Source organism: Miscanthus floridulus, chromosome 18 (assembly GCF_019320115.1).
Source record: "Miscanthus floridulus cultivar M001 chromosome 18, ASM1932011v1, whole genome shotgun sequence".
In the NCBI taxonomy this organism is placed as follows: Eukaryota; Viridiplantae; Streptophyta; class Magnoliopsida; order Poales; family Poaceae; genus Miscanthus; species Miscanthus floridulus.
Genome location: NC_089597.1, coordinates 42,833,083 through 42,844,382, shown reverse-complemented (window position 1 = coordinate 42,844,382; position 11,300 = coordinate 42,833,083).

Here is an 11,300-nt window from a genome sequence, read left to right as displayed (position 1 = left end):
TCGGCATAACTCTTCTGGCGTGACTGTGCTGCTTTCATGTTTTGTTGAATAATATGGACCTTTTTCTCAGCCTCGTCAACAAAATCAATTCCGTAAAACCTTCTCTCTCTAGGCTCAACCCAATTCAACGGTGTCCTACATTTCCTACCATACAATGCTTCAAATGGAGCCATCTTGATACTTTCTTGGTAACTGTTGTTGTAAGCGAACTCTGCCAAAGGTAACCATGATTCCCATGAACCCCTAGACGATAACACACAAGCTCTAAGCATATCTTTAAGAATAGCATTAACTCGCTCTGTCTGCCCATCTATCTATGGGAGGTAAGCTATACTCTGAATCAAGCTAGTACCCAAACCTTTATGAAGATGCTCCCAAAAATGAGCGGTAAACTATGACCCACGGTCAGACACGATAGTCTTTGGTATACCATGTAATCGGACAATCTCTGCAATGTACTTCTCAGCATACTAAGGTGGTTGAAATGTTGTTTTGACTAGTAAAAAGTGAGCTGATTTGGTAAGGTGATCTACAATCACCCAAATCGAATCATTCCCCTTTGGTGTGGTGGGAAGACCGGTGATAAAATCCATATTTATATCATCCCATTTCCAATCTAGTACTGACAAAGGTTGCAACATTCTTGTGGGTCTCATGTGAAGAGCCTTCACTCTACAACACATGTCGCATCGAGCAACATACGCTGCAATCTCCTTCTTCATCTTCGTCCACCAATAACAAGGTCTCAATTCTTGGTACATTTTGCTACTTCTAGGATGGATAGACAACTTAGAGTGATGAGCTTCATCCATCAATTTGTTCTTGAGCTCTCGATCTTTAGGTACAACCATACGGTCCTTAAACCATAACACTCCTTGTTCATCCACTGTAAAGTGCTTGGTCGGTTCTTTCTTCATTTTCTCCTTGATATGGAATATTCCCTTATTTGTTTTCTGACCCTCAATGATCTTGCTCTCCAAGGTACAACTAACCTAGATATTATGCAACACAGTAGGATGCAACAAATTGAACCCATCTTCAAACAACGGTTGCACAGCAAGAGAATGTGACTTCCTACTTAAGGCATCTGCCACTACATTTGCCTTTCTCGGATGATAGTGCACATTCAGATTATAATCCTTTATCAGCTCTAACCATCTTCTCTGTTGCATATTCAACTCAGACTGAGTAAATATGTACTTGAGACTCTTATGATCTGTAAAGATATTGCGCACATTCCCAAGCAAGTAGTGTCTCCAAATCTTTAGAGCATGCACAACGGCCGCAAGCTCTAAATCGTGCGTAGGATAGTTAACCTCATGCTTCCTCAACTGACGTGAGGCATAAGCAATGACCCTTCCATCTTGCATCAGAACACATCCTAAACCATTCTTTGATGCATCGCAAAACACATCAAACAACTTTTCTATATCTGGTTGCGCCAGAACAGGAGCAGTGGTTAGCAAATTCCACAAGGTGTAGAAAGCTACCTCACACTCCTCTGTCCAAACGAACTTATGATCCTTCTATAGCAAACTTGTCATTGGCTTAGCAATCTTCGAGAAGTCCAGTATAAAACGACAATAGTAATAGGCTAATCCAAGAAAACTCCGAACCTCATGAACTGTGCTTGGTGCCTTCCAATCCATAACCTCTTGTGCCTTACTAGGATTCACTGAGATTCCATTCTCAGATAACACATGACCAAGAAAACGAACTGTCTTCAGCCAGAACTCATATTTACTAAACTTAGCATACAGTTGGTGATCTCTGAGTCTAGTCAAGACAATTCTTAGATGCTCTGCATGATCCTATTCATTCTCTGAGTATACTAGAATGTCATCAATGAACACAATCACAAACTTATCCAACTCCGGCATAAAGACCAAATTCATCAGATACATAAAGTATGCAGGAGCATTTGTCAAACCAAAGGACATGACAAGATACTTGTACAAACCATATCTGGTGGAGAACGCGGTCTTGGGTATATCTTGTGGTCTAATCTTGATCTGATGGTACCCTGATCTCAAATCTATCTTAGAGAACACCTTGGTTGTTGACAATTGATCAAACAAGATATCAATCCAAGGTAGAGGATACTTGTTTTTAATTATCACCGCATTCAGTGGCCGGTAGTCCATGCACATCCGTAAGGAGTTATCCTTCTTCTTTACGAATAGTGTGGGACATCCCCATTCCGATGAACTTGGATGAATTAAACCCTTAGTCAACAGATCTTGTAGTTGTTTCTTCAACTCAGCTAATTCATTTGGAGGCATCCGATAAGGCCTCCTTGAGATCGGTGGTGTTCCAGGGATTAACTCAATGGTAAACTCAACATCTCTGTCCGGTGGAAGACCAGGTAATTCATCTGGAAACACGTCTAGAAATTCGCACACTACTAGAATCTTGGCTAGAAGAGTAGTTTGGACTGCACAAGTTGTACTGGCCAGATCTATTCTCCGAGGTAAGGTTACTTGAAATGTACCTTCTCCAACAGGTTCTTTGAGAGAAATGCTTCTTCCTCCAACATCAATTACTACTCCCATCTTATTCATCCAGTTCATTCCTATAATCACATCCAGAACTAGCCCTGGCATAACTATCAAGTTAAGCTTATACTGCCTGTTTGCTATACTCAGGGTTACCCCCTGGATTATCTAATTAGTTAACAGATCAGCCCTAGCTGAACTGATCCGATAAGCACATTCCAATTCAACTATCTTTTGCTCATACTTTCTTGCAAATGCTTGACTTATGAATTAATGAGATGATCCAGAATCAAACAAAACAACTACAGGATGATTGTTGATAGAAAACATACTGGCTATCATGGGCTCTCCTTCTGGGATGTCATCAATGGTGGTGTGGTGCACATGAGCTTGGTACTGATTTTGCTGCTTCTTGGGATATGGGCAAAACTTCACAAAGTGCCCAGGTTGAGTGCAGTTGAAACATGGTCCTCTTACTTGAGTAGCAGCTCTAGATGAACTGCCTTGTCCGGTCTTGGCTTGTGGCACCGCCATCTTGAATGGCTTCTGATTCCTCTGAGGTTGCTGAGCATTCTGATTCCTCCACTGGGGTGGCCCGAACCTTGCACCAGGGGCAGGCGGACGATACGCAAAACAATTTGCCATCGGGGCCCTTGACTGGGATGGACCTGACTCAAAAGCCCTCTTGCGAGTCTTGGATGTAGCATATACATTGTTGTTCTTTTCTTGCTTTAAATAGTCACTAACAGAGTCATTGAAACCAGTTCTTGTGTTGGTACCCACGTGCTTCATCATCTTGGGATTCAGACCTCTCTTGAAACTAGTGATCTTTTTGGCATTGGTATTCACCATGTCAGAGGCATAGCGACTTAGATTGTTGAATGTATGTAGATACTATGTCACAGTCTTGGTGCCTTGATTCAGTGCTAGAAATTTTCCAAACTTCATTTCTATCAAACTAGGTGGAATGTAAACTCCACGAAAAGCCTCAGCGAATTCCCTCCAAGTAATGTGGGCATTGAGGGGAAAAGTGGTGCGGTGGTGCTTCCACCACATTCCTACAGGGCCTTGTAGCTGATGAGCTGCATACTCAGTCTTCAATACTTCTATCATCCTTAGAACACGAAACTTATCTTCCATGGTGTTTATCCACTCTTCTGCATCCAATGGCTCTGCCGCTTCTTTGAAAATTGGTGGTCTGGTGTCCATAAAGTCCTTGAAACTGCTATGCTGATTTGCTTCATGTCCACCTGGGTTTAACCCATGGTGGATGTTGTCAGCAATGTGGCGCAATGTAGCTTCCATGTTCTGCTGCATGCCCTACATGTTGCGTTGACTTCCAAGGAACTGTGCGAAGAACTGTTCCACAGAGTATGGTGGAGGAGGTGGTGGTGGGGGTGGATCACGGTTCTCATTCCCGGTGGCACTACCACCTGCCTCAGTAGCGTCATACACGGTACGACGAGTGTTCGGCATCTACATATTTCAGCAATAGTAATTATTAGGCGATGTTGTAGAAATTGCAGGTGAATGAAAAATTATTCCGTACTAAATTCACTAGAGAGAATAAATTCATACAATAAAACAGGGGCACAATAAGTCATTCCAATTAACACAACATCACTAAATAGATTACTTAAGTGCACACATCGTGTCCATTACCACCAAACTGCCAGCATACATACACTGGACTTTTGACGTTCAGATGTCACCACAAACACATCCAAGTTTTCCAACATTACATCAAGGTCTTAGTCTTTCTACTCATTATTACATGCCAACCATGCAAAAGGTTATCGCAAACGAAACCCTAGTAGCTAGTGCAACAACTACTAGCCTACTCATCGTGGTCGTTGTCTAAGTCGAAGATGTCGACATTGTCACCATCCACATCATCGTTGTCATCATCAGCTGGTGCCTCAAGCTCTTTGGGATCCTCGTCCTCATCTAGATCCATCTCTACTGCTCTAGGAGGAACGTAAGGGTGGAGCTGGTTATTCAGCTGATGAACCTCCTCACGTAGGTTGTCATTGTACTCCTCTGCATTGGCCAGCTGCTACTCCAGCTTAACCTGTCGAGCTCTCAGAACATCTTCTATGGACCAGGCCTCATTCCTCTGGTGGAGCACATGGATCAACATGCGCTCAATGTTCCTATTGGCGGTGGTCAGATGCTCAACCTGCTCTCTTAGTGCACATACGTCTCCCTCATAGGCTCCAGTCCTCTAGTCGCCTGATCCCTCTGACGAGTCAACTGAGCCATCTTTGCATTGAGCCTCTCAATCTCGACATCGTGGTCCCTCTAAAGCTGATGCCGGTCATCGTGGGCCTGACCAAGAGCACTAGACACACGTCTTAGGCTACCTTCTACTCCATCAAAAGCCTTCATCACTATGAACATGGCGCTCATAGTAGGGTTATCACTGTTCTGTCCTTCTGCTGCACTAATCTCTAGAGATCTTCCTCTTGCCTGCTGCCACGAGTCAGTGGAGGGGTTGCCCCTCGGAAAGACTCCAACTATAGCGGCTACCAACTCCTGAGGAAAACAATCCATGATATCCCTCAGTATCCCAAAGGCTGCCCTGTCAGCTGCATCTTCAGCGGTCCTACCAGTTGACTCATAACGCCAACCAGTCCACTCAGAACCGTCACCTCGGGGACGAACAATGGCCTCCACAGTAACCAAGAGACCTTCCCCCAACTGCTCATTTGTCCAGAAATAGCAGGGCTCCATTCCATTAGGATAGCCTACATAGCTGAGCACTCTCCACAAAAGTGTAGGCATCCTAAACTCTCTAAGAAACGTGTGGTGCTGATGGGTACGTGGAGCAAGCAGATGGCGAGGAGCTCTGCCTCTGGTGGACTTGCGAGCGGTCTGCTTTGTGCATGCCATCTGTAGCAAATTTTGTTTTATTACTCACGTGAGAACAAGGTTAAGTTGTCATTTTTATCAAAATGAGATAATCAACTTATAAGGGGAGGAACAATGCCATGAATGATATGTAACAACATGATGCATGCATGTTCTGTATGTTCTCACAAACTTAGGAAAAATAATAATTGCTAGCAGCATAGATGGTGGCATACAACGGTCTCTGATAAACGTAGCTAATACGTACTACACGATAGCGCTGTTATGTACCTGCAAAAGATCCACTTCAGCCCAAACCCTGACAGTATGAAAAATATGCACGACGCAGTAAAGTAATCTACTCGCTCTACACGCATCCCCAGATACACGTACAACGGTAGCAACTACCCGAACCATCGTCCTATCGACGGCATCGTCACCACAGGACGGAATTCCCCACACATTAGATACCTTCATACAAACATGCGTATGGCATGTAAATAATCCGGCATCATATAAGCACTTCCCTAGATCGGTTGTGTATCCGATCATGCTCTCACAACTCTCACTTACCGAGGCGTAGAGGCAATGGATCCATACATTACCACTCAAGTGAATGGCACTCATACAATATCACGCCGTATGAGCGACGAAATAGAAATATGATGCAAAGACCCCCAAGTTAGTACTTAAATAAGCCACCTAGAGTCCTTAACTGGGCATAAAGGATATGACCACTGACAACTATTAAGTTTTAAAACTCAGTTTTAAACACAATTTTGGTTTTAAATACTCATGGGAACAGTAACCTGCTAAACCTTGCTCTGATACTAGCTGTAACAGAACCGACCAATTATACGAGATTAAGTAAGGAAATCTTCCGCCGAAGCAGATAATTTAGCAAACTTAAGCCCGTATAACCCGATAGTTCATGAAACCACGAAGGATTTCAAACCAATCGACATACAAACCAAGATCGTACAAGTTTAGCAATTACCGTCACATGTTACATAAAGTTTGCAATGACAGTTGGATACCTCAGAGTTTAGAACATAAAGTTATTACAACCCAAGTTCAAACTGAAATAGCGGAAACAAATAGTTTTAAAGCCACACACACACTTTTGGTTTAGATACAGTGCCAGTAGATAGTCATCTCCATCAAAAGCATCAGATAAGAGATACGGAGTGACCATTGCCCTTGGTCCTAGTTGTCACCCATCACTGGGTACAGGCAGTTAATGCAATAGTCGTAGTACATTTGACCATCTGCAACAACAATGGAACAACGCCCTAAGTACAAGAAGGTACTCAGCTAGACTTACCCGCCTTAAACCAAAACAAAGCGACACCAAGGATTATGTAAGGCTTTCTTTAGTGGGCTAGCTGACTTGTTTGCGAAAAGCATAAGCTATCATGAAGAAACCATTTTAAGTACTTTGCATCATCTTTATTATGACCTATCCATCTAGGTAAGCACCTATACTATAGCAATCACTTGATTAACCATTAGCATCCAGTTACCAACTTAGATTTAGCATATCCCATACCATCCAGATAACCATTAGTGTTCCATCATAATTACTACGATGCTATAGCTCGAGTCAAGTGCTCACTATCCAGGAGCGATGGCGATTCGAATTGATTCCTAACCAGCTGGTGATTTATTCCTTACACAAACCACACTCACCGATCAAGTGAGCTACAGATCACCAATGACACTTTCCAAGTAGCCGTGGGATAACAGTCAGGGACCGCACTACCCAGGGACCACCCGACAACCAGGACGCACCTTGGGCTCACTCTTCGCGTCCCCATCATACCCCCTTCAGCACCAGTCTGCCAATCCGAGTTTATCCTGGCTCAAATAGTGTCACTAGCTTCGTGGTCGAAGGTACTTTATTCGGCCAGCTAAATGTGAGGCATGCGTTCAACATGACAAGAGGGACGAGCAACGATCAGTCCTTAATCGACATAGACAAAAAACTAACAGCACCCCAGAACCCTGTCTGGTTGCCTCCAACTTTTTCCGTCCGGTCTCCAATTATCCATCACACATGGTTAATTCTAGGATATCATTCTTTCCATAGCTAAATTCTTTCAGTAACCACCTATAATGTCGGTGACCGGAAATCACCGATCGCTACCGGTCTAAGCAAGGCTAAGCAGTTATTTGATCCTAACCTAACAGGGTAAAAAGGTAATAAGGTAGGCAAGGATAGTAATAAATGCATCAACGGTTTCAATCAACTCCTACAACTTAATGCAATAGTATATAAACTCATATATATAGAAAGAATTGCTTTTATGAAGTAGGAGACTTAGAATACTCTGGGGTTTGCCTCGTTCGAACGAACTAGGTTGATGATCCACGCACTCGGGCAAGTCCTCTCCTTGCTCCTCTTCCTCTAGCACCTCCTGTGCCTGGACTTCTTGTGGATCTATCCCGGTCTGCTCTTCCTGAACTACTACTAGCAACTCCTCCTACGATCCTGTATGATGCAGATGTATAAATACTATTGCATAGGTGCATCGGAGAGATGACATGTAATGATCATGATGCATGAAATGTAGATGAACATGTTTAACTTTATTGGACATAGTAGAAGTAAAGCTCTTCTACAAGGTAGCCAACATCATCCAAGAACATGTACTACTATACTACTACTACAACCACTGTACTAACATACCAAGTCACCACAGCAAGTTAAGACGCTTCAAATATACACCAAAGCAAACATCATTAACTAAACATGCATTAAAGAAGATTATTTTATTTCATTTTAAGCTAGGGCTACAACAGCAACATATATTTCTGGTGCTCATAAAAATCTGAGAAAATTACAATAGCATAGTACTACTCTAAGTAGACTACCATAAAATTTTCATGGCATTTGGATAAGTAATATAGCCTACACAAAAATGACAAGCTATGGTTGATAATTAAGCATGAAAATACTTTGTACTATAAAAAGTGTCAAACAACAGATTTGGTATTTTTCCTATGTTCTACATAGTAAACAATCACTGCACAAAAATTATCATACACATGTTTTATACAATTTTTGCTCTCTATTAAAATAACAAAAATTATCAATTAAAGACACTTGAACTACACATCAATATTTCTCTACAGAACATGCATGACATATATTTTTTCTACAAAGTACATCTCAAGAATAGATCAACCAAATTGGAATTATATTTTTCTAATGTATATTCTATTTACTAGACATTTTCTAAGAAATTAGCATTTATTCAATTTAAATAAAGCTACACAGAAAAGTATCACAAATTTGACATGCAATATTTTTAACAGATAGATCTAGTCACAAGAAACCTAGCAAAATTTGTTTCATCAAATTTGGAGCAATATTTGTCAATTTATAAATTTCTAAAGCATTTAAACAAAATCTATAAATCATTTATTTTATTCTTTCTGAAAATCCCAGCTCGAAAATGCTAGATCCACCCGGATCTGAACACACGCGTACACACACAGGGGCTGACAAACGAGCCTAGGGGTCAGCGGGACCCCACCCGTTAGCCGAACCGAAACAGAGGAGATCACTGGCGGCAAGAGCTCGCCGACGGTGAGGTCTCTAGCCCAGTGAAGGTGACCTACATGCTCTACGGCTCAAGGCAAACTCAGCTGTGCAACGGGCATGGCCAGAGGTGCACGGAAGGCGACCTCGCCGGTGTGCATGGCAGCACGGCGGCTTGGCTCTCTGGCAGGAGCGCGTCTCTAGCCATGGGGTGGCGCGGGAGCGGCGTGGGAGCTCCACCGAGCCCGAGCGGTGCTCGTGCATGTGAAGAGAGAGCGAGGAGGACGGAGGGGCGAGGTCCATGGAGTGGAGTATTCCGGCGAGGAGGAGCTCACTCCGGTGAGCGATTCCTGAGGAAGGGAAGCTTCCCATGGCTTACCGAGGCGAGCACAGGGTGCGCGAGGTGGAGACGGAGCTGCTGGTGAGATGGAGCGGTTGACGGCGAGCGATGGTGGCCGGGCAAGCCAACTCCAGCGAGGTAGCGCGGCGGTGGCGGAGGCGAGCGCGTGCTCTGCTGCTGGCGCGGTAGAGGAAACTAGGAGAAAGCGCGAGAAAGGAGAGGGAGGCTCGGACAGGGGTCTTGAAGGTGAGGCAGGGCCAGTCGGAACGGGGTAGGCCGGTGGTGCCGCGCGGCGATCTCACCGGCATATGGCCGCCACGCAGCTTGCGTGCTCTGGCGCGGTCGGAGCGCGGGCGTGGGCGAGCGGGAGGCGCGGCGTGGGCCTAGGCCAGCGAAGCTGCTGCTGGGCCAGAGCGAAGCGCTCAGCGCGGGAGCGAGAGCGTGGGCGCTGCTGGCCGGATTGCGCGAGCGGGCCAGAAGTGGAGCGGCGGCCCGGTAAGAAGAAAAATTGAATTTTTCAAATTATTTTCTATTCCTATGACATTCAAATGCAAATTTTGAGCAATTTCAATCAGTTTAAAACTCTGGCCCAAAAATAAAAGTTGTTCTAAAATTTATTCTCTACAACTTTGTCAAAAGGAGCTAGGGCTAATTCCCACTAGATTTTGAATTACAAAATTAAGGTCAATTAAATTTCAAAACCGTATTTTGGAAGATTATTTTCAAAAGCAAAATTTGAGAAAACTTTGAATATACACCTTGCTCCAAAATGCATGTGAAACATTTCTAAGTCATTTGTACTCCCAAACAATCATGTTAAACATCATTACAAGCACAAACACGACCCAGATTCATTTAAACAGTAATGCAACATACAGGTTTCACGAGCATGTTTCATATGTTTCAAAGCATTGTTTCAGTTATTATTTAACATGATTATGCATGTATGATTATGATGCTTGATGATGCATTATGTTCATGATTTGTAGTGCCTAAATGCTTGCGTAACACCAGGGTGTTACACAGCGAGCCGAAACGAATCGTATCGTCCAAGCCCGCCATGGCGGGGGTGGCGGAAAAATGGGTCATCTGATGACCAAAAGAGTGTTGAACGTACAACGTCTTCCCCACGGATGGCGCCAACTGTCGGCGCAGAAAGTGACCAACTAGTAAATATTTGTAGTTTTGGTGTACGTTGTGATCGGATGTGGTCTATCACTCAATGACACAGGATTTATACTGGTTCAGGCAACGTGCCCTACGTCCAGTTTGGGTCGATCGGTGACTTTATTCCCGAGCCTAGGTGCTCGAAGTCTGTAGTGGGGTTACAAACGAGAAGGAGAAAGGAGGGGTGTTCAAGAGGTCCGGTCGGCTCCGGCCGGAAGGGTTGCGGTCAGAACTTGGAGGTCCTGCGGTTGTGAGCTATCGATCTAGTGAGTCTGAACTTGAAGTAGTCCGCCCCCTTCATAGGAGGGAGCGCATCCCCTTTTATAGATGAAGGGGATGGTTTTATAGGTGAGCAGGAGAGAGTACGGATATTTCTAAGCCTTGTTGCCCACGCTGATGAAGACTGGATAATGGTAGATGCCCTCAACACTGTTGATGTCGCTATAGAATGTCAGATGCTGATGGGAGGTCGAGCTATCTTCTTTAGGAAGGATGAACGCTGGTACCTGCAAATACTTCTTGATGCCTAGTGGCATGTGAGGAGCCGCGCTATGTTCACTCGGTATGGCAAATCCTGGAGCACATGCTGCGATCGATGTCTAGAGACACGTGGGGGGGCTTACCATATGGGAGTTTTTAGCGGCCCCTACAATACTTTGTGTTAGGGTGGCTGCAGAGCACTGTTTCATGCAGGGTATGGTCCCTGGTACAGTGGTTTTGACTTGTGAGCCATGCCTTGCCTTTCTCCGCACGTCTTCTGGTTCCTTCTGAATGGGATGTCCCTGGTCGGATGGCTCCAGTCGGCTCTCAGTGCGCCGGTCGGAGAAGAGCGGTGAGCAGGGTTCCCATGAGCCCTGGTCGCGGGGTTAGAGTCACGGGGTCAGAGTAGGAAGCAGCATTTTAG